Here is a 27,774-nt window from a genome sequence, read left to right as displayed (position 1 = left end):
AAGTCTGTAAACTGCTCTGTGGTGCTGGTGTCAGTACTAGCAACCTTCATATATAAAAAAGTGGGCGCAAATCATGCATATAATTCACAGAGCATCTTTGGGATAGATGTTCTATTTTCCAAATCCAAATGACAATTTGCAAATGTAATTCCATTTTCTAAAATACTTTGGATTCCTAATAACACTCTCCCCTGCTCAAGCTGCTTGGAAGGGTGGGACTCTTTCCCTTATGCCACAATGTGGAGTTTGCTGTTAACTTTGGGAAGGATTCTCTTGAATTCTACTACAGCAAAACTGTGGTTGAATTGTTAATTTCTTCTAGAAATGAATCTCTCAAGCTGAGTCTATGCGGTATTAAGTGAAAGGATTATCTGGAAATTGTCCAGTTTGGAGTGAAGAACGAGATCATGCCTGGATAATGGAAGTCTCAAGGTGAACATCTGGAGTCTGACAGTTTCCACAGTTGAAGTCAACCCAACAGATTTCATGTCAGCCCAGAAACCTCTGTGCTTAGAAGTGGACTTGGCTGTCTCTCAGCGTTTAACATGTGTTCAGTTCCCCTTAAGCTGTCCCAGCCCTCGGAGCAGCCAGGTGTTTCAGAATCTTGTAGAGAAAACCCAGCGAGTAACAGATCTTCCAGAGGCGGGAATCCTGCCGGGTCAGGGCTGACCCTGCACTTGGGGAGCCCAGGACAGTCCCCGGGAGGGGCAAGTGCCCCCTGCTGTGGGCCTGTCTCCTTACTGGGGTGCCCTTGACCTTGGTGGTCTGTCCCGTCCCCTCCCACCGCCACTCCCACCAGCAGGAGGCACATTTAGCAGGTCTCAACGTTTTATTTGCCTTCGCTGCTTTCTAGCCCTAATTTAAGAATTGAAGCTTGCCCCTGTTCGTTAGCATTTTTGGGTTCTGTTTTCCTAAAATGCTTCTCCAGATGGCTGATCCATCAATCCTATTTGATGATTAGGTTTCCGCTGTTTTCCTGCTGCTTCATCTTCTTTCCTTTGGAAGAGCTCGATCTCGTTACCTCTCACCCATGGAGTTCACTGTCCGTCCTTCGGGAAAACGGTACCATCAGTGTCTTTGTGGCTTTGGATGCTCACAGCTTGAGATGGGGATGGAAATCCAGCCCACTCGGTGTCGTGAGCACGGCCCCCTTCCCCATGGCTGGCATCCTGGCTGTGACTCATCCCCACCCGTTATCCTAAACCCACCCACCCTTTTCTTCCTGCTGTCTCCTGTCTGGATGTGAATCCCCATAGCCTCCAGGCTGGTCTCCACACTCAGATTCCACCCACCCCAGGACATTTGCTGCAATGCTAGCGGGAAAAACGAGCTTTCTAAAACTCATCCTGAGCATGTGATTCTTCTGCCTAAAATTCTTCAATGGCTTGCAACGGGGCAAATTCTAAAATCCTTCTCATGGGGCTTCCCTGGTGGCGCAGTGGTTGAGAATCTGCCTGCCGATGCAGGGGACACGGGTTCGAGCCCTGGTCTGGGAAGATCCCAGATGCCACGGAGCGACTAGGCCCGTGAGCCACAACAACTGAGCCTGCGCGTCTGGAGCCTGTGCTCTGCAACAAGAGAGGCCGCGATAGTGAGAGGCCCGCGCACCGCGATGAAGAGTGGCCCCCGCTTGCCGCAACTAGAGAAAGCCCTTGAACAGAAACGAAGACCCAACACAGCCAAAAATAAATAAATAAATGAAATTAAAAAAAATTAAAAAAAAAAATCCTTCTCATGACATCTGAAACCTTTGAGAACTGAATTTCTGCCCGTGTCTCGGTTCCACACTAGAGCTGGCGGCCCCTGGGGACCTTCCTGCAGGGCCTGTGGGGTCTTCCTGCTTGGGGACCCTGGCCCTGTCACTGGGAGGCCTCCCATGACACCCCTACTCTGTCCCTTTAGAGAACCTAACATGAGATTTTTTTGCATCATGTACTGTAGTGGATTATTGTTTACTTGTCTGAATTTCCTGTTAGAGTCTAGACACGGAGCCCTGTGGGAATGGACCATCTCTCTTTATATTGGATTTGTTTTTGCCTGTTTAACACAGAGTAAATTCTCAAAACTTTTAGTGGATTAATAATACATTTGTGGGGGCTTCCCTGGTGGCGCAGTGGTTGAGAATCTGCCTGCCAATGCAGGGGACACGGGTTCGAGCCCTGGTCTGGGAAGATCCCACATGCCACGGAGCAACTGGGCCCGTGAGCCACAATTACTGAGCCTGCGCGTCTGGAGCCTGTGCTCCGCAACAAGAGAGGCCGCGATAGTGAGAGGCCCGCGCACCGCGATGAAGAGTGGACCCCTCTTGCCTCAACTAGAGAAAGCCCTAGCACAGAAATGAAGACCCAACACAGCCATAAATAAAATAAATAAATAAAATTTAAAAAAAGAAAAAAGAAAATGCTCCCTATTTCACTTACAAAATTAATTAAAAAAAATAATACATTTGTGAAAATCTGAGGTCAAAATATATTCCCAATATCCTTTCCTCGAGTAATATAATTATCAATCATCATTTGAGCCACTGCGTCATTTACCTGTCACATCTTTCAAGAAAATGGAGTGATCTATCGAGAAATCTACATCGTATCATCACAGTGAAGCTTAAACAGCAGGAATTACACAGCTCAGGATGGGCTGGAGGCTATGATTCTGTCTTGACTGTTGGGGAAAAGCACAGATGAAAAGGCAAAAAATAAAAACACACAAAAAATTACCTACCATTGAGTGCTATAGCTTAGCTTAAAAACCTTTAAATATAGAAGCGTTCTTTTGTAGCTACTGTGCTTTTTCTACTGACTGTATCTCCTCTTCTCTTATCAAACAAGGATGGTATGAATATCCTGGTGAGGAGTATCTTGGCCTTGGGAGTCCATCAGGGCCATATTTAGAACTTGGCTCCTGCGAAGACCTGGAACCCGCACACCCTCCCAGGCCAGCATTCTGTGCGGGCAGAGGCCGCCAGGTGCCTGATTGCACAGAGAGATGGCATGGGATCACTCAGTGTGACAGTCAGGGAAGATGTCACAGATTGCAAGTGCTTGCAGGGACTAGTCACAATCGCACGATGGAAACGTGGCCTGCCATCTTCCCGCTAAACGGGGGTGATCTGCCAAGCAGGAGGCCAAGGTCACACGACAGCACCACTCCTTTGGATGATCACCCCAGAGGAAGAAATGCCTGTGGTGTAACGTGGGTGGATACCGTTGTTTGAAAAAAAAAATCCAAACTCTGTTCTTTACCTGATCAGCCAGCAAGCACAGGGAAATTGGAGTTTAACATTGCTCAGTGGATAATAAGCCTTTAAGTAATGACGTTTTTACAGTCTGTCCTCAAAGGAGTCCAATGCCAACTTTGTTGTAAGGCAGATGGTGGGGAAAAGGTGGATGTGAATCTGATCATTTAGCAGGCAAATTAATTTATGTGACAATAACCAGCCTCCAAATTGGGTTTATTGACTCATTACATTTTCTCCCTATGAAATTTAGTAAAATGCCAAACTCTACGTTTTAAAGGAGCTGAAGGTTATTTTCTCATTTTAAAAGGGGCACATTCAGCATTTGTTAGGATCTATATGAACAATATTCCCACAGCTTCAAGGTAGCTGGTGATTTTTCTGTAGTTTCAGATAATTTGTTGGTAATAAAATTTTGGTCCCCTCAGCAAGCCTTAGTTAATCTTAAAAATAATTAATTATTTAATTGCCAGCTCACTTTTTTTTAGGAGCCCAAGTAATTAAGAAAATAGATTCAGGAAAACTTCAAATTATTTTGATAAGTAAAAAAAAAATAGGGCTTCCCTGGTGGCGCAGTGGTTGAGAATCTGCCTGCCAATGCAGGGAACACGGGTTCGAGCCCTGGTCTGGGAAGATCCCACATGCCGCGGAGCAACTAGGCCCGTGAGCCACAACTACTGAGCCTGCGCATCTGGAGCTTGTGCTCCGCAACAAGAGAGGCCGCGACAGTGAGAGGCCCGCGCACCGCGATGAAGAGTGGCCCCCGCTTGCCGCAACTAGAGAAAGCCCTCGCACAGAAACGAAGACCCAACACAGCCAAAAATTAAAAAATAAATAAATAAATAAATAAAAACATGACAAATGTATTAAAAAAAAATAAACAAAGAAGGAATGAAAGGAAAGAAGGATGCGGTGAAAATGTTAATGTCACTTTAGCTGCCCCTTGAGTTTGCAAGGTCTGCTTGTAATAGAAAGGCTGTCTTATTTCACCTGCTAAAGCCAAAGTAATGAAAGGGAAGGGCTTTGGCTCTAGAAAATCAAGAAGAGAAACAGAAACACAGACCTTATTGATTCAACCGTAGACTGCGCACTAAATTCTTCTAACCCAGACCTGGGAATCGCTGGCTGGCCCTGCAGGCCCGTGTGGGTGTCCACCCAGAGCGCCTCTGAAGGTGGCCTTGTGCTGACAGCCTCCCCTCTGAAGGTGGCCTGGTGCTGGCAGCAGCTGGAGGCAGAGCGCCTCTGAAGGTGGCCTTGTGCTGGCAGCAGCTGGAGGCTTCTTGCGCAGGCGCTCCAGGCCCCGCCCACCCCGCTGCAGACTCCTGGACCTGCTCGTCTCGACTTTTAAAAAGCCACATCTTCCCCAAGTTTTCTCGCTTTAGCTTTTGCTCATCTCCACAAGCCAAGAAAATTTGGTAGAGGTTTCCTTTTTGTCCACAAGACAAAAATAATCAGTTTGGGAACCACGCTTTTAAATTTATCTTTTAACAAAATTATCACATATATACATTCTTTTCTTTTTTCCTTTGGCTGCGTTGGGTCTTAGGTGTGGCACCTTGCGGCACGCGGGCTTCTCTCTGGTTAGTTCCCCCACCAGGGATCCAACTGTGTCCCGTGCATTGGGAGGCGGATTATGTACCACTGGACCACCAGGGAAGTCCCTACACATTGTTGTTGGCACAAATGTGAGCGGTGTGGATGGATACAGGCTAACAAGGGCGTGTTCCCGGCCCCTCCAGAGCTGCTTCTGCGTGGCGTCTTTGTACTTGGCCCGCAGAGGTCTGAGCGTGCTGAGGCTGCCCTGTTTGTTCTCTGAATGAGCAGGCGGGTCCTGTGATGCTGTCTGCTGCCGCGCATGATTCACAGAACGACACGTGAGTTCTCGGAACCACGCGGCATCACACAGCTTTTTCACCGCTGCATAATATTCTGGGGTGTGACTGCATCGATTTTGTGCATCCAGGCCTTTTTTTCCCCTCCTCTGAGAGGAGGACATAGGACACATCTTCCTCGTTGTGGACAAAAACTCTAACTTCACCATTTTCTTATGTCTTGCCCAGAGGGAAGATCTGGCAGGATACATGGGAAAATAAGTATAGCAAAGCATAACTAGGATTAGCTATCTTTAACGTATTTAGGAAGCCATGTACCCAACAGATGATTTCTGTAAAATGCTCTCAAGCTGGTCCACCCAGTATGTCCCCTAAAACACACACTCCATTGCCTTGCCCCCACCCAGGGGCCTCCCTGTCCCCTGCTTTTCTGCTCCTGCCTGGCCTTGAGCCTGACCGCAGACCGTTCCTCCTATGACCTGGATCACGGCACCTTGTGCGCAGAGATCACCAGCGGCTCTGCCAGCAGGCGGGTTTGGATTATCCGAGTCCCTGCACCGATACGCAGGGCCCCTCGCAGCCCAGCCTCAGGTTGGATGTTCTGACCCGTCTCAACCACTGACCAGCCGTGGGCTCGTCCATCACGTCGCTGACCCTCCCCACGTGGCCGCTTCCTCACGTCCAGAAGCGGGGATCTTGACTGCATAACCTCTGTGGTTCTTCTCCGTTGTGAGACCCTCAGCGCATCTCAGGGACGATCAAAGAGCTGGGAAACTGCTCGCCGCGCCAGCTCTCAGATCAGTGTACTTCATCCTCACTTCAACACAGTTTCAGTTCTTTTGAAGGATTTTGCCTCCGCTTTAAACATATGAGTACGGATGTTTATTGAAATCCGAAAGCCGCTGGGGCCTGGCTCACTCACAGCCTGGCACCACTTGCGGTGACTGACAGGTGAGGTGGGCGGCTTGGGCCAGCAAGGCTTGTTTTAATCAAACGCTTTCGTCTGGAAGGCAGTTCACAACTTCTGGGGGGCAGAGAATAGCTCCCCACAGGGTGGACGTACAAGGTTGTGATGCGGAGCTCTTTTTTTTTTTTTTTTAATATATATATATTTTTTATAAATTTATTTATTTATTTATTTACTTTTGGCTGTGCTGGGTCTTCGTTTCTGTGCGAGGGCTTTCTCTAGTTGTGGCAAGCGGGGGCCACTCTTCATCGCGGTGCGCGGGCCTCTCACTATCGCGGCCTCTCTTGTTGCGGAGCACAGGCTCCAGACGCGCAGGCTCAGTAGTTGTGGCTCACGGGCCTAGCTGCGCCGCGGCATGTGGGAGCTTCCCGGACCGGGGCTCGAACCCGTGTTCCCTGCATTGGCAGGCGGATTCCTAACCACTGCGCCACCAGGGAAGCCCCCCGGAGCTCTTTAAACACTCCCAGCGGGAGGGAAAGCTCCTTTCGCCAGACCAACTTGCAGCAAGTGCTCTTTGGGGTCACTGTCCTGGGGACACGCAGTGACCGCGACGATATTCCTGCCCTCGTGTGGCTCTGAGTCCAGTAGCGGCTGAGCCAGCAGCACTACCCTGTGTTAGAATATGGCAAACATCACTCTCGAAGTTCCAAAAACTCCAGGAGCTCACAGAGGGGAGACGACACTGGGGACCAGGGCGAGGAGGGAAACCGTCCTAAAGAAAGTGGACTTTGCCTGTTCTTTGTTGGGGTTTGTGGCGGTGAAAAGGGTTTGGAGCAGGCAGCTGGGACTCGAGGTTAGCATTACACACGGGTGTAGACTTCGCTTTTCCTCGCCTCCCCAGCCAGGCATGACTGTTAGCTGAGATCCAGTGACACACCCCGTGAAAAGCACGGCTCCGCTGGAGCATATGTCCTGGCATCTTAGCGGGGGAGGTCGGGGGGGGCAGAGTTTCAAACAGGGGCCAGAAAGCTGTAGCCACCAGGCTCTAAGTCCCGGCTGTCCAGGCATCTCCAGGAGAACTCTGTTACCGCAGTTGAGGTCTGAGTGGTGATAATCATGCACACTTGGACCCCTCTCCGAGTTTGCAACCAGTGGAGAAGGAGGTGCAGAAATCAGACGGGGGTCAGAATTCTATCCTCTGTCCTAGGGTGGAGCTGAGATGGATGAGGATGGGGTCTGGCCAGCAACGTCCTGCCCCCACCTCTTCTCCACCCACCGGAATGGACTCCACCCCCCAAGCTACAGGCCCCCCACCTGCAGGCTGCGGTGTCGACTGAACGAGGGAGGGCAGGCCGCGGCCGGGGCAGCTGCTCCTGTGGAAGAGGAAAAGGGGGCCCCACAGACAGTTCAGTGCCCTGGGGATTCACCAGTGAGAGAAGCCACGCCTCCCCTGGGAGAGTGAGGGGGGGCAAAGGCCAGGGGTGTCCTTCTAGGAAGTATCCAGGGACTGGAGAGCGTTCCTGGGGGGCTGCATCTTCTACCACAGGCTCGTGGTGGGACCCTGGGTGGAGGAGATCGGAAGTCTGACGTTTTCTCCCCCAGCCTTGCTCCGGCTTCCTGAGCTGGGTGCCGCTGGCCCGTATCCCCCCAGATATACGTCAGCTGCACCAGCACAGGTATTCATGCACCCTGTTTTCTCCAGGACCGTGTTGTTCTGAGCCGACAAGCCCCTTCCTGCTCTACCTGCAGCCCTCGTCCTGCCCAGTTGGGCAGTCGAGTGTAGATCTCCAGACATCATAATGCAAGGGACAGGCCAGCTAATAATACTCCCAGCAAAGTAAAAATGCTCCAAATTTGACCACTGTAAATTCCTGCACGCAAACAGATCTCCAGGGAGAAAGGCGAAACCCAAAATAGTCCTGCCCAGTTTTCACTCCTCTCAGCCTCAGCCAGGAAGTCTCCCCTGGGACCCTGGTAGCAGCTGGGGCTCAGGCTGCCTTTGCATCCCACGCTTTCTTCCGGACCTTCCAAGTCCAGCCACGTCAAGGTGACGCACGTCTCTCCTTGCTTCTCTTTCTAAAGAACCATTAAGAAATCCCAGGAATCCTTAGGCCATGGAGGCTCTATGGCAATAACTCCCCAGGCCCAGGATATAACATGATTTTCCTTCTTTCTTTCTTTCTCTTTCTTTCTTTCTTTCTTTCTTTCTTCCTTCCTTCCTTCCTTCCTTTCTTTTTCTCTTTCTTTTTTTCCCTTCCTTTCTTTCTTTTTCTTTCTTCCTTCCTTCCTTCCTTTCTTTCTTCCTTCCTTTTTCTTCCTTCCTTTCTTTCTTTCTTCCTCTTTCTTTCTTTCTTTCCTCCTTCCTTTCTTCCTTCCTTCCTTCCTTCCTTCCTTCCTTCCTTCTTTCCTTTCTTCCTTCCTTCCTTCCTTCCTTCCTTCCTTCCTTCCTTTCTTTCTTTCTTCTTTAAAATTATTTATTTATTTAGGCTGTGCTGGGTCTCAGTTACGGCACACGGGATCTAGTTCCCCGACCCGGGATTGAACCCAGGCCCCTCGCACTGGGAATGTGGAGTCTTACGCACTGGACCACCAGAGAAGTCCCTAATATGATTTTCTTAAATACATTATGCATAAAATTCCACTTTCTCCATTCATGAAAATACAAATGACAGAATATACGTTTTATATGTATACGAAGGGTTGGAATCATTCCACTCAGATTTGAGGGCTCCTGGAGAAAACAACGTCAAGGCGAAGGCAGGCGCTGCCCCTGGTCACCTCCCCGAAGGGACACAGCCTGTGCCCGGAGGTGGCCGAGGGGGACCAGCCCCGGATGCAGGGATGGCTCTTACCTGCGGCTCCGAGCGCGCGGCTGGGCTACGACATTCCCTGCCTTCCCTCGGGGCCGTGGGGACGTTCCCGGCGCGCAGAGGCAGGTCCATTCCTGGCGGAGGCCATGGCCGCTTCAGAGACGCCAGAGACACACCGAGCCCAGGCTTGGAGCCTTAGGGAAGGAAGGTGAATATTCTCTTCTCAGCTGAATGTCCAGTAATTTATTCCTCTGTCAATTGTAGCAGATCCTTGGATTCAGCTGTGGTAGTTAACATTTAATCAGAATGGAAAGTGAGGATAAAAATCATCCCCTCGAATTCAAACACAAGGGCTTCTTCCAGAAAGTGGCCCCTGGAACCCCGTCATCTGCCCCCCGGTGAACGAGCAGCTTTGCAGACGTGCTGTGTAGCCGTCAGGGGCTGAATCGTGTCCCCGAATTACATGTGCTGAAGCCCTAACCCCATCCCTGAGAAAGGGACTGTATTTGGAGGCAGGGTCTTTCAAGAGGTGATTAAGGTGAAATGAGGTCATTAGGGTGGGTCCTAATCTAACCTGACTGATGTCCTTATAGGAAGAGGAGATCAGGACACAGAGACGACAGACAGGTACACACAGAGGGGAGACCACGTGAGGACATGGGGAGAAGACGGCCGTCCACATGCCCAGGAGAGGCTTCTGGAGAAACCAGCCCTGCCGACACCTTGACCTCAGACCTCCAGCCTCCAGAACTGCAAGAAATCAATTTGTGTTTTTAAGTCACCCAGGCTATGATGTTTTCTTACACCTGCCCCAGGAAACTAATGGAGTAACACACACATTTGATTTTTCACTTTTGTTCTGCGTGAACAAGTAGTGAATCTGATCCAAACTCACAATCTCTTTTTCTAGAAAACTAAGGAGAAAATGTGTTAGGTCTGTCTCTGAATCCTTTTCTCCTACCAAGTGTCATATTTTGTGAGAAAAGTAATGGATCAGTCATAATTCTGGGTCAATTCCAAGGTTTAAAAGAAAACAACTGATTCATCCACAGTTCTTTAACAAATAGACATGATGTATACATCCACTAAATTAGACAACGAAACAGAAAGCGTTTTCAGAATCAGTAAAATATTTTCCAAGATAAACCCAACCAGTATTCATAAATGGGCGTGTAAATTCGCTTTGCTCAAACTTCTGCAATTGTTCCTGACAAGGACGATTTTCAAGAGGTTTTAACAGACACTCGAATGATTATTTCAGCTTCAGACTAGATTACAGTCAGAACTGGGTACACTACAAACTCAAGCTTCCAGTCGGAATGTTGGGGAGTGCCCAGATCCTGAAATAACACTCTCTCCACTAACTGACGGTGGCCAGATCCAGGGTACCTCTTGATTCAGAAAGCCTAAAAGTGGCCAAAATGAAGTGACTATTTTCCATATTCATCTTATAATGTTATGTGAATTCATAAAAAGGACCAGATGTTGTAGTCATTCATTGTCTAAATAGCTAATGAATGACAAAAGAAGCCTAAAAAAATTTTTAAAGGTAATTAGCAACAATACCCTAAAAGCTTTTCTTAATGTACATCACCTGTGAACGTCAAGAGATCAAGGTTTTGTACGGGTTGATTTTAAAGGGATTTGGGAGGGGGCAAGTTTTTGGTTGCTTGCTTTTGAACAAGTGAAAATTAAAACACGGAGTAGCTGATAGCAATCATGACACGAAGGCTTGCGCTGGTCTGAGGCACAGGAGAAATCGGAAGGACATTTCAGCCGAGGGTGTGACCTGAACTTTGGATTCTGATTTTTGTCCAGGCTTTTTTTTTTACAGACTTCTTGTCATGTAATTAAAATAAAGGCCAGGGAGCAAATGAAATGAATGTTCAAACACCTAAGAACAAAATGTGTCTGTACAGTCCAATTTCTTAAGCCGGATTCAGGGTACATGAGTGTTTATAAAATTACCTTCAAAATGTTTTGCTGTGTCTGAAATATCGCATAATAAGAAAAATAAAACGAAAAGAAATGTATTCTCAGCATTTTAAAATTTCCTTCTTTTGTGGATGATGACCCCGGCCCCATCCCTCTGTGTGTGGTGGGTCCCCGTGGCTGGATGAGCAGAAGAAAGCCTGCTGGCCTGTCCTCGGGGCCCTTAGAAGGTCTGAGAGGGCCTGCCATCCCGTAGGACCAGCCTGGCCCTGTGGCACCCGTGACTTCTGTTTGTGTCGCCAGATAAAAATGCACTTGGACACCTTCAAGGTAGGGAATCAAAATGGTGTTTTTGATGATTGGGAATCTCATAATGCTTCAGGAAGCTCTTGTGAGATTTTAGAGATTTAAAAAAGGGAATCCTTTGAGACCGGGGCGGGAAAAGCAGAAGAGCCACTGCCAGGAGGTGCCCATCACTAGTCACTGGTTAAGGCAAATTGTTTGGTTTAGAATGTTGGAAACAAAAGAGTGTTAAGATGGGAAACAAAGTAGCTGCTTAGTGTTAAGATGGGAAACAAAGTAGCTGCTTAATAAATACAGAGAGTGAGAAACATTTGGGTAGAGGAACCCTAAATATACCGCCCTGCTCAATTTATGCAAAAATATTTAAAGTGTGTTACTCCACACTTACTAAGAATCTGTTGTATACCAGACACTTCAACCTCTACTGTAGAACTTCAACTTAAATGAAAATCTGGTGTCTCCATTTGAGTTGCCCATTCTTTCTGTCTTCAGCTCCTCTCCTCTTTCTAAAGACCGAAAAACTCCCAAGTTAGCCAACACTTGGGGAGCTCGTGGGGATTGGAAGGGAGGCTCTGATTCCAGCCCACCTGGGGCCTGATAAGTGGATGAGCAGAGTGGCAAAAACTCCTAGTGAATTCTACCGAATGTTCAAAAAATTAATACAAATTCTTCATAGACTACCTACCCCCAAAAGAAGACGAGGGAACACTTCGCATGAATATGGAAGTCTCTCTGTTTATTTAGTTATTCTTTAATTTCTTTTAATGATGAGTTGTAGTTTTAGAATTTTGCACTTTTTTGTTAAATTTATTGCTAAGCATTTTCTTCTTTTTGATGTTACTGTAAATAAAATTGTTTCCTGAATTTTATTGTTCATTGCTGGTGTATAGAAATACTACTGACTTTTGTATATTGGTCTTGTATCCTACAGTCTTGCTGAGCTCATTCTAATAGTTTTAAAGTATATTACCTTGGAGATGTCTCTCTCTCTCTCATATATATATATATCTCATCCAAGGAGAGAGGCCTCAGCAGAACCAAACCTGCCCACATTTGATCTTGGACTTCCAGCCTCCAGAACTGTGAGAAAATACATTTTTGTTGTTAAGTTCCCCAGTCTATGGTATTTTGTTATGGCAGCTGACTAATAAAATAACTGTGATAATTACCTTTTTCATCAATATTTTTCTCCAGAAATCTGAGCCAACACTATCCCATCCCCTCCTCTTACCACTAAAAAAAATCCAAAGCAAAATAAGACAAATCCTGGCATTTTTTTCCCAGGTGGAAGTGGTGAGAGACATTTCCACTTTCAGATGGTTTTCTCTGTCCTTTCGGGCAAACCTCCAAGAGAACCAACCCCCGTTAGCTCACTTTTCTGAAAATTGGATGGTATGCCAGGATTTTGGAGGGTTTATGAGTCACCCTTTCTCCCCAATACACACACAATTCCTGTGGGTTGAGAAGCAGGAGGGTGAGCTACTCAAAAGGCTCAGTCCCCCTTGTCTTTCTTTTTGAATCGCTCTCTTTTCAAAGATCCTCAACAGTGTGAAGTGTGTCCCTTCCCTTGTGGGATGGCTCCTGCAGAGTTTAAACTGCTTCTAAGCTTCGTTATGGTTTATTCTGTTCAGTTTTAGCAAACAAGGGGTTGCTTTCTGGCTTCATTCCGCCACGATTTCGTTATTTCATTCTGCCCTCTGGATTCAGAGGGGCCTCTCAAGTGAAAGAAAGATGGTGCGAAGGTGGGCTTCGCAAGTCCATCCTAGGAGGCTTGGATTCTGTCTGAGGCAAACCTACAGGGTCCTCAAACTAGGTTTCTGCATTTCTGGCAGTGGTCTGGTGTGAGTGTCATCAGATGCCTCTCTCCTACTGTGTGACAGAACATCGAGAAATGTGTGACCCAGGAAAACACGCTTCTGAGAGGCACCGGCAATAAAATCTGCTCCTCCATGACTTAAATTTCATAATTGGAATGATCAGTCCAAGGGTGGCCTCAATGCTAAATAGTACGATTGTGCCATCTGTTCCAACACCATAGTTTGGGGAATTTCTATGTGGTGTACTGAGAGATTATTTTAAGAGGTGCAGTCTATGGTGAAACCTTCTAATATTGTCTCTTTACTAAACCAGTTCGGTATTTATAAATGCCTGGGGGGGAAAGAGCCCCTGAAATTTTATCACCACCTTCAGAAACATTTTGAAAGGGCTTGTTGAATATTAATGTAGTGTACAATTACTTTTGAGCTCTTGCCAAGAGTGTCAGGATAATATAGGATATGCATGTCCCAGTGTGCCTGAAAATTATTTTAATTTACAAAACCCGACCCAAGCTGCTGTTGGTAGATTTGAACTTGAGGGCAGATTCTGCAAAAGGGGAGGAACATTTGCAAAAGTCGGCAAATAGGCATCAGAATGTAGCCTGGGGCTGAGAGCACGTTAATGCATGTGAGATCACAAGTCCAGGGGGAGATATTATATAATATGCAAAAGGACGAGATGCTTCAGGGCCTGCGATTCTACAGGCGAGTTCACAGGTGTGTGTGAGGAAAAGGGAGGTGTGCAGCCCAGATCGCCCTGCTCATGGAGTCCTCACACGCTTGCCTGTTCTCCTGGTGCTACTCGACTTCTCTCTTCTAGTTTCTCCATCATTTTATTAAGCTGAAAAACCAGCTTTCTTTGTTCTCCATGCCCTTCCAGATTTTACCCTGGGGACCTTACCTTTTCCCTCAAAAACATTTTCCCCAAACTAAGAGCCACCTACTGTGAGATGGATTATGTATCTTCCCTTGTGTTTTAAATAGCACTTTTCCTTATCTCTATCGTGTCACCATCCTTTCATATAAAATGGGATGTATTTGTATTGATTATACAAAAAATGCAAATTATTATTAGACTGAAAGAAGATGGCATAACGCTTAAAATATAAATAAGCCAAGCTTGAATTTAAAACTCTGAACTGGAGCTAGGGCATCTTTGTTAATTATCTTTTGGGTTATGCAGATAGTATTTGCACAGGGACAGCAGAACGTCATTTTTCTCTGAAGTCCTGCCATCTATTGGCTAATTCATGCAATAAGAATTTATTCTAACATTAATTAAAAAGCAACCATCACAAAAAGTCCTTCTATTCAGGGAATGGAAAATAGGTGCATTCTTTGTAGAATTATGTAAATTTTCAAAAACTGTCCCTGCAACGAATAGATGAACATAAATTTTAGTGCCACTAATTGAGTACAATTATTTTTATTAGAAATATTTTGTCTTCATGGAGGTTATAGACAGAACTAAAGAAAAATTGAATAGGGCTTCCCTGGTGGCGCAGTGGTTGAGAATCTGCCTGCCAATGCAGGGGACATGGGTTCGAGCCCTGGTCTGGGAAGATCCCACATGCCGCGGAACAACTAGGCCCGTGAGCCACAATTTACTGAGCCTGTGCGTCTGGAGCCTGTGCTCCGCAACAAGAGAGGCCACGACAGTGAGAGGCCCGCGCACCGCGATGAAGAGTGGCCCCCGCTCGCCGCAACTAGAGAAAGCCCTCGCACAGAAACGAAGACCCAACACAGCCACAAATAAATAAATAAACCCAAAAGTTAAAAAAAAAAAAATGTTGGAGTAAATCATGAACTTGGATTATGCAATAGGTTCTTAGATATGAAAAAAAAAAAGCACAAGAAACGAAAGAAAAAGTAGATAAATTGGGTTCATCAAAATTAGAAACTTTAAAAAAAAAGAAAAATTGAATAGGATCTTGATAAATATCACAATTTTATACCTAATCAACAAAAAAAGTAATATCAATAGTGATACAGGGATTTTTTATTACCGCTTTACAGAAGAAGGAAGTAGATTGCAGGGAGGTTAAGCAACGTCCAAAATCACACAGAGAGTAATCAGCAAAGCCGGGAATTCACTCCATGTTTGTCTAATTGCAAAGTTCATGCTCAGGCCAAATGGGAAAGTGGTGCTTAAAGGTCCTGTACTCTCAGTGGTGTTCAAAATAGTCACTTTAACACACATCTAAGTCTAAGAGGTGTCCTTTGGGGCCGAGGCCTCTCATTCCACAGCCGGGATAGCGACACCTTACAGTCATGACAGACGCCCCCTGAACACACCATGCTGTCACCGTGTCTGCGGTCCTGCCGAGGGCACAGGGGGCGCGGGAGTCCCTCCATCTAGAAATTAATAGTCTCCATCATGGGCAGGAGAACTGAAGCATCAGTTTTGCTGTTTCAAAGACACGTGGCTGTTATTGTTTTCCGGCACCCTCATCCCCAGGCAGTGAGGCGGTACTAGCCCCATTCCTACGTTAGCACAGGGAGCTTGAAGCTGGCCTGGGGCACCTGGACTCCTACTCGGGTCCTTAGACTGAAAGCCTGAGCTCGACTGATCCAAGGAATGAGTAACATTGGACCTTGATTCTGGACCAGAAGGAGGAACCAGTCTGCAGAACCAAAGTGCGTGGCAGCTTGGGAGAGCGTTTGGTAAAGAGTGTCTTATTGCTGCCAAACAAACGACCTCGAAACTTTGCCTCCAAAACCACAACCTTCTGATGTCCCTTGACTCTGGTTAGGGATTCAGAGGTTCGTCCTGCTCCATGTGGTGTCTCCTGGGGCTGGACCCTCCAGGGTGTCCTCTTCACTTGTTTCCGGTTCCTCGGCTGAGGTGGCTCCAACAGGGGGCGCTGGTGGGCACCCTGGACTGGGGGGGATGTCTAGGTCTTGGGGTCTCTTCGTGGGCTGTGCCCCTCTGCTCTCCTCTGTGGAGTCACAGGGTCTCTCCTCTCTCTCTCTCTCTCTCTCACTCACTCTTGTACCCTGGGGCCTGCCCACCTGATCTCTCCAGCAGGCTTCCTACATGGAAGCTCAGGGTTCCCAAAAGTGCACAGCTGAAAGCTTCCAGAACAGAATCAGTACGATCATATTCCCTATTTACGTAAGGGAGCTGGACTTCATCAGTGAGGCCAGGGTTACCCCACGTGCAGTAGGGTCACGGTGCAATTCAATTTCACTGCAGAACAAATCAGTAAGAATTACAGAGGTATTCACTCTGTTCTCCCAACAGATTCCTTCCTTGTCCAGATATTACGATGGACGGGCATGATTACAGCTGGCCATGATTTGGTTAGTTCTGGGCTCCAGGTTAGTTGGGGGCAAAGCTCATCATCCTGTCTTAGCTTACAGGCTTCTACTGAGACTGGTTTCCATGATGCGCCCCCCTGCCTTCTACAGGAAGGACGCAGGTGGCATTCAGAGTATCTCCCATCCCTGCCAACTGTGCTACAGAATATGTCTGATTCTGATTTACTCTTGGAGCGAAGGCAGTCACTGTGTATGGAGGTTAATTACAAGTGGCCTCTGAGAATTTCCATGGCTTTGCAGGTCCGCAGGTTTCCCACAGGAGTGCCTCCCGGACCTCATCAGCTTGAGTGAGGCCGCCATCCCACTGATGCTGCAGCCTCCATTGTATTAAAATAGTCAGGAGGCCCCGGGGGTCAGGGCACGGCCTCCACAATGCTGGGCCCGGGCTCTACGCAGCCAGCATGCGTGTTGAGTCTGCCTGACCTACTTCACTAAAGCCTCAGTCTCTTTCCAGGTGGCTCTTCGGTCGTGCCTCTTCCTGGAAGAGAATCCCCTCTAATCTTTTTCTTCTCGTTAATAAATCTCCCTGTGAATGCTGCTTCTCCTTAAAGGCAACTTCACCCTGACCTGGGACCCCTAAACCAGCCACCATCTCCCCTCAAGCCATTTTCTGTCTTGCGTGCCAGCGTTGTTTAATCCACCAGGCACGTCATTGCCCTTGTGAACTGATGGCCTGGGTGCAGTTAGAGACTTGATCTGTACCCCGAAATCCCAGGTCCCCCACCTGCAGGTCAGGTGAGCTGTAGTCACACCCAGATGTGATTTCGTCTGAATATGCCACCCACAGCCTTCCTTGTCTCAGGTGCGGCCACTTCCCAGGGAATTCTGGACCATGTGACGCCCACTGCTTAGTTCCCATCATCCTTTTCTCTTGTTTCATAGCTTTTCATCCACAAAAAAGGGCTGGTGTGTATTTGTGCACACACACGGTTGCGTGTCGGCATGCAGCTGCTACGTTTTATCCATTATAACGAGGGACATTTCTAAGCATTTGGTCATCAGCGTTTATAGTTACACAGATCCGGCTGCTGGCAGTTGTATCCTGCACGGTCCAACGGCTGTAGGTAGAGTGGTTCCCAGAGGTTCCTTCCCAGATGATACCGTTAAGATGAGCGTCAAAGCTGTGGACACACGACTAGAATCGCATTCACCATTAACACATGGCCTCGTGTATCACCCTGCTGTACGGTGGGCACGTGTCTCAGCGATGCCACTTGTGTTCGCAGGCTCCTGTGCAGCCTCGTTGGGCTCAGGGCAGGCGTGGTCGGGAAACACACGGCTTCACCCGCTCAGGCGTCTGGTGAAATCACACTAAGGATGAAGTCATTCCTTGCTTTTTTTTTTTTTTAATTGAAGTATAGTGGGTTTACAATGTTGTGTTAATTCCTGCTGTACAGCAAAGTGATCAGTTATTCGTATATACATTCATTTGTAAATATTCTTTTCCATTATTTCCATTCACCACAGGGTACTGACTCTAGCTCCCTGCGCTCTACAGTGGGGCCTTGGTGCGTATCCATCCTGTAGGTGAGAGTTTGCGTCTGCTCACCCCAGACTCCCGGTCCATTCCTTCCCCCACCCCTCGGCAACCACACGTCTCTTCTCTAAGTAATTCCTTGTTCTGAGCCTCCCTGGAGGCAGGAAACATAATATTGAGTTTCCCTTGTTCCGTAGCTCACGTATGCATTCCTTTACCCTCAGCTACTATTTCTCTTTTCCTGCATTTGTCACTGATTTTACCCAGACTTTTCCAACTTGGAAGAAATACTCGGTCGCGCCACTGTGCTGGGCCCCTTTGCCGGCAGCAGTGTTTGTCTAGCAAGTGCGTCGCTGTGGGCCACTCCCATGGATACAGGGCAGGTTTACACGGGGACGTGACCCGAGGGCTGTCTCCGCCACCAGGGGACACAGCCGCCTTCACTGCCAACACTCATTTTGCCAGACGGGGTGAAGGTATGACCCACCCCTCGAGGCCCGTGGCGATTCTAGCGTCAGGGCTTAAAGGTGAAGGTCCCGCTGAGGGACCAGCCCCGCGGCTGGAGCTCTGGTCCTGGAACAGTCGCGGTCATGAGGCAGGACTGTGCAGGTGTGCACGGCTCTCCCTGCCGCACCCTCTGCCCCAAACTCGTTTCTCCACCCACACGCAGAGCCAAGCCCACCATCCCTAAGTTAGACACGCTCACAGCCCACTTTGGTAAGATCCTAATAACAGGTAATATCAGTAGTTTCTTGGTTTTGCTTCCTCACCACCTAGACTACCTTCTTGCCGGTCAGAGGTCCTAGGGGTGCTATCTGTTGTTCCAGCATAAATTTTCCTTTTGTCCGTGGTGCTGAGACTAGAGATGCAAAGGCAGAGACATGGGGGCAGGAGGCAAGCTGACGAGAAGGCAGGTCCCCGAGGCTGCAGTGTGGTGGAGAGCCCTCTGGGGAGCAGTAGGGCAGGAGCCAGGGGGCACAGGGTCTCGTAGCCTTGCTGGGACCCTCCTCTGCCCCTGCGCAGGGCGCTGTCCCGCAGGGAAGCCTCCTGGCTCCCTTCCACCCCAAGGGGACCCGTGAGTTCCCTGAATGGTGGGACTGGGAGACACAGCCCTTCTGGGCTCTGTCTTTGTTGGGGAATCAACTTGCCCGCAGAAGGTGTGTGTCATGTCTGTGCTCGGCCGTGTGATGAGGTCCGCCTGCGCTGTCCTGGAGCCCAGGATCATCCAGCGGTGCCACTGTCCAATCCAGGGCGGCAGTGACAGCAGCCCCATTGGCTCCCACCCAGAGCTGCATTCCCCAGCAGTGCTATCAGAAGTAGAGATGGTGCTTTGCCCGCTATATGTCCATGTCCTGTGCCTGGTAGGACACAAAGATATTATGTAGGTAACCCATGACAAACAAGCATTAATAACTTAATTTTTTTTCCAGCTGCAATGGGAAGATTTTGAAGCGTTTCAAGTTGCGGTTGGGAGTGAAATGATCTGATTTATGTTCTATAAAGATCGTTTTGACTCCTGAGAGCAGAATGAAATGAAGAGGTCAAAAATAGAAGCTTGTTAGTAATCCAGCCAGGAGGAAAAGTAGGTTAACTTGGGATTTGTCTGCACTGGACATGGGGAAGGGAATGAATGGTAGGGAGGAGTTCATGGGATCTCTTTGTTTTTAGGTTTAATCACGTGGGAGGTGCTCACAGGTACTGAGGTGGGAAATTCTGTTTAAGGGCTTATCTGTAAGAACTGTGTTTGCGATTTTTAGTTTGAACTTCCAGTAGCTATTCAAGTATAGATATCAGCTATGCAACTGAATTTGATGCTGAAGGTTTGGGTTACATTAGGGCTGGAAGCATAAATGTGGAAGTCGTCAGCAAAAGGTGGTATTTAATGTCTTTGGATTCTGAATAAAACATAACAGGTGTTTGACAGCTATAATTATGTAGTGGGTGAGTGTGATGCCATAACAATACGGGGTTGGGGGGACGAGCTGGAGGGCAGGGATCACAATTACCAACGACAGAAACAGTCGCTTTATGAAACACACACTCTCCCCACAGCTGAAGTGATGGGACGGTAAAAAGGCATAAAGCCAGAAAAACACTCTCAGGAAGGTTGTGTTTAACCAAGAGCATGAACCATAGTCTCTGCTTTTAAAATGACTTATTTCACTCTTTTATGATTTATTGCTAGTGTATAATTTTTTGAATGTTATTCATAAAACAAAATTTCAGAAAACAGGAAAAATGCATATATCAACACTCAAACCAGGAAAAAAAAAAATTCATTTTGATGCTGCTTACCTAAAAAGAAAGGGTCAAAATGTATTGAGGAAAGAAAGTCCTAAAATCCAAGGGAAACAAAGGATATGTAAAATGCTATGGAAAACTACGTAATTTTTTTTATCATTAAAGAAAAATTTGGATTCACTTATGAGAATGAATAAAAGAGACTCTCCCAAAGTCTTTGCCATACGAAATTGAATTTTTTTAACTGTAAAAAATTAGCAGCTTGATAATAACATAAAAGGATGAAACATTTTTTTTTTTTTTAATGATGCAAAGTGTACTAATACCATCACAACCACTGCCAGGAAAATCTCTACAAACAGACTGTTCTCCTATTATTAGATTGGTGTTAATAATTATCCAGGCACCAAATGGCAGTTTGGAGAATTGCTGGAAGAAGACATTCAGACCAATTCTTTCAGTTGAGACATTCAGGGACTGAGAAATGTGTGGAATTGGATTAAAACACCGGTAAAGCAATTTGTTTTCCCTTCTCTGTTACAAATAAGCTCATGGAGGCTGCTGGTGGACTCTTGTAGCTGCAAGAGGGGAGGGGGGAGCGAGGTGACATTCCCCGAGACCAGGGGTGCTGGGCCCCCGGCAGTCGGTGACGATGGCCGCCACGTCTCCCAGCAGCTCCTGGATAGACAAAACAGACGGAATCACTCTTTCTGGATGAGGACACACAGGCCGAGTGAGAGGATGGAGAGGATGATGGGAGGATGCCCACCGGCTCCCCTAATGTGTGCTGGCGGGGCTCCCGCCCAGCCTGGTTCAGAGCAGAGAGACTGGAGGTTGGAGATGTGCTTTGCTGGGTGGGCGAGTGTCTGTAGGGCATTCGGGATCCACTGGTTCATTCACTGAACACGTAGAGTGCGCTGCCAGTGGGCTTGTGGGGTATGGAACTGTGATGTGTCCTTTCTCACAAGAGTTGACAGCCCAACAGGAGGTGATCATCATGGAGGTGACAGGCAGTGTGGAAAATATTGTGACTAGAAGCACCCAGGGTGTCTACACTTCTCTCCTTAACAACCCACGCCGGTAACTGAGCCCCAGCAGAACTCCTGGACCCTCTCAATCCCTTCTGATTAATATGAATGTTGGTTATCAAGGGCTTATAGCCAACTTGACCAAACCAATACGTCAATCAATGCATAACTGGTGGGTTATTTTGGGGGGTATATATGATTCCTCTGGCTCTAGGTTGCTCCCCATAACCCCCCAGTTTTGTCTGGGAACACGAGGAATTGCTGAAACTCAACTTTGTAACCAATTTTCTCATTTGCGTGTTGGCTTAGAAAGAGAATGTAAGAAAGTAAGTTTTAAACTATCAGGAGATTTCAGTGATTCATGCCTTGGTTGCCCTCTCTTTTTGTTTCTGAAGAGGTTCATCTGCCTTTCCCATAATTTGACTCATTATTATTATGGAGTAGGTACGTTAACCGTCCTGATGTCTTTTAAAAAATGGAATCAACTTGAGAGCTTTAAAAATTAATCTTGCCATTTGCAGCAACGTGGATGGACTTGGAGGGTATTATGCTAAGTGACATAAGTCATCAGAGAAAGACAAATACTGTATGATATCACTTACACGTGAAATCTAAAAAATACAACAAACTCGTGAATATAGCATGAAAGAAGCAGGCTCACAGACATAGAGAACAAACTAGTGGTTACCAGAGGGGAGAGGGAAGCGGGGAGGGGCAATACGGGGGGGGGCAGTGGGAGGTACAAACTATTGGGTGTAAGACAGGCTCAAGGATGTATTGTATAACACGGAGAATAGAGCCAATATTTTGTAATACCTGTAAATGGAAAGTAACCTTTAAAATTGTATAAAAAATTTAAAAAATTAATCTTGGAAGGTATAAAAATATAAGTTTATGGTAGTAAAGTTTAAAAGTCCATATTGAAGAAAAGAAATATAAATATATTTCAACAGAAATTTCATTAACCAAAGATAACCATTGGTAATATTTTGTTATATTTTTACATTGTTTTAAAGCTTACAATTTTCTTCTTAGGCGTATATCAGGAAAATTTTTTTCTAGATTAATGTGTGTAATTCAAATTATCTTTTCATGGTTATTGAATTCTATTGTAGGAATATGCCATAAGTGACTAAACCATCCTCTTATTTGACAATGAAGATATTTCTATATTTTCATCATAAACAATGCTACAATTAACATCTTTGCACACATCTTTATTAGGCCTAATTTTTAGAAATAAAATTGCTGGGTCCACGATAGTAACACTTGTAAAGTTTTTGGGTCATCTTGCCAAATTTTCTTCCAGAAATGTAGCAATTTATGCTTCTGACAGCAGTGTAACAAAGGCTTATTTCCAAAAACCCTTGTCTAGACTAGTTTATCTCTTTTTTTTATCTTTACCAATTTGAAATAAGTGCAACTCACTGTTTTAAATTTAAAATATTTTAAATACTAGGGTGTTTTATGTTAAGGTATAGTGTTTTATTTTTTTTTTAAAGTTTTGGGCAGACAGCACAAAGCAGGGAAGTTAAACATACACTGTAAGTGCTGAGGCTGCGTGGGTTTAATTCATGACGGGAAGGAAAGCTCTCTTTGATTTCAGACCAGATAGGAGGTGAGACTCGCTAAGGGTCAGAGTCCTGAAGTCCGAGTGCGGCAGGCGAAGGATCTCCAGCCCTGGTCGTCGGCTCTGGGCCTGCTGGACAAGGAATTCTGGAGGATGAACGAGTCTTTGGCAGATCCTAAGATGAGCTGCCAGGAGACGCCTGGGGAAGGAGAATGAAAGCTGGGGGGGGTGGGCAGAAACACTGGGACAGAGCCCAACAGGAGATTATTACAGGAGACGAATGAGGATGTCATGATAGCCTCAGGAGTGAAGAGTAGAGTGGCCTGGAGCCTGGAGCTTTGCTCATTTCATAGCTCTAACCACTGTCCTCCCTGCTTCAACCACGGAGATCTGGGAAGGAAGGACTCACTCACAGCTTGCTCTTTTGTCTTATTTCAAAAATGCTATTATTTAAGCATCTTTGCGTAGCCATTAATGCAGGTTTCAGTCTACATACAAGGCACCTAAGATAAAGCGCCTGTCTCTTCTGACATAGGAAAGCCAAAAAGCTGACCAGTGAGAGTGAAGAAGGGTGTGTGTTCACCCAAGGACACACGCTGGAGTTAAATGAACACCTGCTATATCCATACCGGGCATTGAGAGAGTCCAGGGGGAGGAGTTTGGTCCACGTGGCTCCTCCCACTAGTCTCAAGTCAGCCTCCATCCTAGAGGGAAAAACACAGCTTTCTTCTGGGGACACTTCTTACCACCAACCCAACTAACAAAGCAACATGCACAGAGAGGCAATTATGGTTGTTCACAGATTCGCGGGTGGGAAAACACGAGAAAAGCACGGCCAAGAGTAAAGACGTCCCTCCACAAGCCCCTTCATCCTTTAATCCACCCGTAAGATCAGCTGGTTAACTGTACACCAAGTATCACAGAGATGCTCTACAGGCACGACTCTTTTCCTTTCTCAGGGAAACAGTCCGTGCGGTGGGGGAACTGAGACTGTTACCTATTGTCCTTAAATTAACCACATCAAGGTCTGTTAACAACTTTCTCTGAAGTGTTCATTGTGCCTATTGCAAAAGTGAAATTTGTTTTCTTGGTATTTCCTTTTAAATGTTATCAGATCAGAGGGAGGGATTTGCCCTTGGAACATCACTCAAGTACGGATGATTAGTGGTACAATGGCGCATCACTTCTGTCCCAGGGGAGGGAATTATGGGGGTGTCATATGGTTACATGTTACACCCTCTGTATTTGCCCTCCAAAAGAGGGTGAGGCTCAGAACAAGTTTGGACTTCTGAAAGAAAAAAAGAAGAAGAAATCTCTCTGGCAGATGGCGTAAATAAATCCAGCAGAAGGTTGAAACTAATGTAAACAATATCTAAATGTTGAATCGTATTTTGGGTACAAGATAAATGAATAATACAAAATCCTGGACTTACCTCAGTCTCTTGTTGTCACAAAATGTCCATCTTCTTGTTTGTTTTCATAGAATCAATATTTAGCTTAAAGAGTGGAGACAATTAATTTTGACCAACACCAAAGGCATCTAGCCATAGCACTTTTAAAAACCAAACTTATGATAGTTGAATTAAAATACAAATATTACTTTTCTCTCCACAAATACTGTCACAAAACCAAATTTCTTACTCATGGTATAAATCAGAAGAAATTTGCCATTTGTTAAAGTTTATCCATTCTAACATTAGAAAATACCCACCTTTTAGGAATTTCAACACATGTTGCCAATTTTTTTCTACTGTGAATTCAATATTCTAATATAATCCGTCATTACTAGAATGACTTCCCTCAGGTCATCTTAGACAAGTGTCTGAAAGTCTAGAATGAAGATGTTTTGATCTGTTCTTGCATAAATAAGCTTTCTTGTGGCTCAGCCCCAGAAAGAAAATGATATTAATGTGGAATTATTAGATTAAGTGAGTTTACTGGTTCCAGAACAATTTTCTTGATGGACATAGAATTTCTTTTGTTTATTCCAATATGTTATTTAAGGCAAACTCTAACCTTAACTTCATTTTGATCTGACTTATTCATTATGAACTGTACCTGGACCAGATGACTTCTGTTAAGAGGATTATTTTCTATTACTAGCACTGGTGTTAAAAAGAAATGGTTTAGAGAGAGATACAAGGAACAGTAAAGTAGCAATAAGAAGACTGCAGGACTTGAAATTGTTTCACTGGGAGAATTTTAATAATATGTCCTTAGAAGAAGAAGTTACCCAAGAGATCATCTAATCCAATCTCTTATGTTATTGTTGGAGGAGGTCAGAGAAATTAAGTGGCTTATCCAATGTTAGTTGCAGATCTGATCAATTGAGTTTAATTCAGTGTCCTTTCTACTTGACTGATATGAATTTCATCTATGTACTATCAATCTATCATTCATCTATCTATCTATCTATCTATCTATCTATCTATCTATCTATCATCTACATCTGTATCTATGTAATCATGGCTCTCTATGTATGTGTGTGTGTATAATCTTGTTCTCTAAAAGGATTTCAATTTGGAAGAAAGTTCAAAACAGTTTTCACCAGGCTATGTAACCTAGAGTCTTGAAATAAACTAAGAATTCGAAATAATATACAAATGATGTCCTAAGGAATTAAATAGAATTTTTCTGAATTGGGGATTTAAATTATATATCACCCACATTAATGTATTTTATCACCTATATAAGTCATAATTAATTTTCTATTAATATTTTGTTGCAAATTAACCTAACCTGCTAAAGAAATGAGGTTATAGTGGCAAGTCTGGCCAAATAAGCTACCTGTGGGGAAACGTTTCAGAAATGAGGCACAGAAAAATATTAGGAATATAATAAGCTAATGATAGATTAACAAATCTCCATTTGGCCCATATGTGCATTTCTCGCTGACCCAAGTAAAGCTTTATTAATATGCCTTTACTTTAGGTGCTGTAAATGATGAACTTAACTTCTCATTTCCTGAGGACCATAACAGTAATGAAACATTAATAGCCAGTGTGCCAAGCATTGTTTTAACTATACAGTCAATTAAATTAGGGACAAGAGAGCTTACGTTATTTCCTTTTCCCTGAGGCCTTCAGACGCCTCCGTCCCTGACTGTCCATCTGGGGATCCTGCAGCACAACTAACTTCCGGTTCTGCGCTCTCACTCTTCAGAACTCGACGCTGGTAGGATGGCAAGGATTTGTTTCTGCTGCTCTCTGTGTACTCACTTGATTCTGGTGCTGGCGTCTTTTGGTTTTATGGTCTACCCATTCGGTGATCTCTCTAAATGAACTGATGGTTTGTCGAGATCTTGTGTCTTTTGGGTGAAAGACCACGAAGAATCTGATGTATTAGTCTCTTCTGTTTGTCTGCTTTGTCTGTTTTGAGTTCAAATCATTTAAGGATTCATACACTTTGGGAAGAGAATAGCCCTTTGGTATGAACCAGTGAGTTTCTTAATCCTGTGTTTACCTTGGACCCATGGATGAAACTTTGAGTTGAAGCTGTAAGCTTTCTCTCTCTGAGTCATAGGTTTATATGTCTATTACTCAGAAAGACTTTTACCTCACACTGGTGAGTGTGTAATATTTTCCTACCTCCTGATGGTATTAATAAATTAGATTATAAAATCTCTCAAAGGAACAATACTCTGATTATACCTATATAAACTGAATACTTGTAAAATTCCCAGAAATTAAGGAAATGTAACTTCTGGTACTTTCAATGTTCTCAAAAACCGTATTCTTACAGAAATCAACCCAAGCAAACATTCTCCCTACTGCAATAAGCCAAATGAGATCATATCTTTAATTGTCTAGTGTGTTTTATCCTGGACAACCACTGATCTACTTTCTGGCACCAGAGGAGTTTTCACTTTCTAGAATTTTGTGTAAATGGAATCATACAGAATGTCCTCTTTTTTGTCTGGCTTCTTTCACTCACCGTAATGTTGCCGGTATCAGCGCTTCACCCTTTATGGTGGAGGCATATTCCATTGCATGGATGTTTCACAATTTGTTTATCCACTCACCTGTTGCTGTACATTCGGGTTGTTTCTGACTTGGGACTCTCACAGATAAAACTATTATGAACAGTCATGCCCAAAAATTTTCATGGACATAACGCTTTCACTTCTCTTGGGTCAATACCTAGGAGTGAGAAGGCTGGTGCTAACAGATTGAAATGTTTAGCTCTGTACTAATCCTCTCCTATTAGCTTGAAATTGAACCCTTCTCTGTAAGGCCAGTCGGATGATTTTAGGCAGAAAGTTTCTATAGAGATTTTCCTAGGCTCACAGGATGACCTTAACAATACTTTTGACAAGAACAATGAATTTAAAAAAATCTGTGTGGCTTCTGTGGATTTTATTTAAAAAGAGAGAATTAATGTTGCCTGTAACATCTATAATTTTCAAATAATATTTTCAATAGCGTAAAACTATCATAGTGAGATGTTATTAACCAGAATTTATACTAGTGATTGTAATAAACACAAATTAATAGATCAGAAGTTTAATTGATCCAGGAAAGTAATATTATGAGGGTGATGGTAGGGGATGTAAAATACAGATAGTTGAAAGAAGATGAAAGAGGTTAAAAAGGATCTCCGAACTGTTATTTAAGCACATTTCTTTATAGATAATATCTGTGCCTCTAACCAGTTCCTTCCCATCGGCCTATAATCACGTTCAAGTCTTTTCCCTGAGAAACGAAACAAAAGGACACCTTGCACCTGCCCTTCCCGTGGTGGCCTGTCCCCTTTTCTTCTGTCTTGCACCCGACACTGCAGAGGCAGTTCTCTGGGAAGGTCCCACGTGCCTGCAGGTGGCCTCGTGGGGAGGATGGGTTTCCATTATCGCCTTATAAGACCTGTTTGCTCATCTTGCGCTTCCTGCTTAGACGCCTGCTTCCCTGAATTCTGGGCTACTGCTCTCTGCCCAGCGCTTCTCCTGCATCCTCACCTCTTGGGTGGACTCCTCCCCTCCATCCCATCAATGACGCCGTCCTCACCACTCTTTGCTCTCTATACACACTTGCTTTGGGGCCATGGCGAGGACTTCAGCGTCCTTTGAGTGAATCACAGACACAGGAGCCCCTTGAAGGGGATGAATTAGGAAAAGGCAGCCTTCCCATCCAGAGGCACAGTCGAGCCTAGGGTGCACGGCTTCCCAGAATCTGCACCCTCAGGCACTGCCCTGTGGGCACCCGTTTCCGGCTCAGGGTGATGCTTTGCTTCTTGCTGGCTCTCACTGTTTCGGGAAATGCAGCTTAACACGTGTCTCTGCACGGTAGGTCTCCTGCTTTAACTCAC

At 45.5% G+C, this 27,774-nt stretch overlaps 2 long non-coding RNA genes across 3 annotated transcripts in view; both read left to right on the top strand.

The window, feature by feature from the left end:
• The window catches only part of LOC309614522, a 41,212-nt gene extending 26,604 nt beyond the window's left edge, over positions 1-14,608 (top strand). The window contains exons 4-5 of one of the 2 annotated variants that reach the window (XR_014236230.1): positions 323-432; positions 9,378-14,608. This is a non-coding gene — a long non-coding RNA (uncharacterized lncRNA). Of the gene's footprint in view, positions 1-322; positions 4,408-4,483; positions 6,140-9,377 lie in introns of those variants that run through there. The other variant, XR_014236231.1, reaches the window with a different exon arrangement.
• Positions 1-27,774, top strand: part of LOC309614531 — a 267,051-nt gene that overhangs the window by 182,813 nt on the left and 56,464 nt on the right. The window lies entirely within an intron of this gene.

This window comes from Balaenoptera borealis, assembly GCF_965194805.1.
Source record: "Balaenoptera borealis genome assembly, chromosome: 17".
Classification (NCBI taxonomy): Eukaryota; Metazoa; Chordata; class Mammalia; order Artiodactyla; family Balaenopteridae; genus Balaenoptera; species Balaenoptera borealis.
This window is presented reverse-complemented; position numbering and strand designations above follow the sequence as displayed.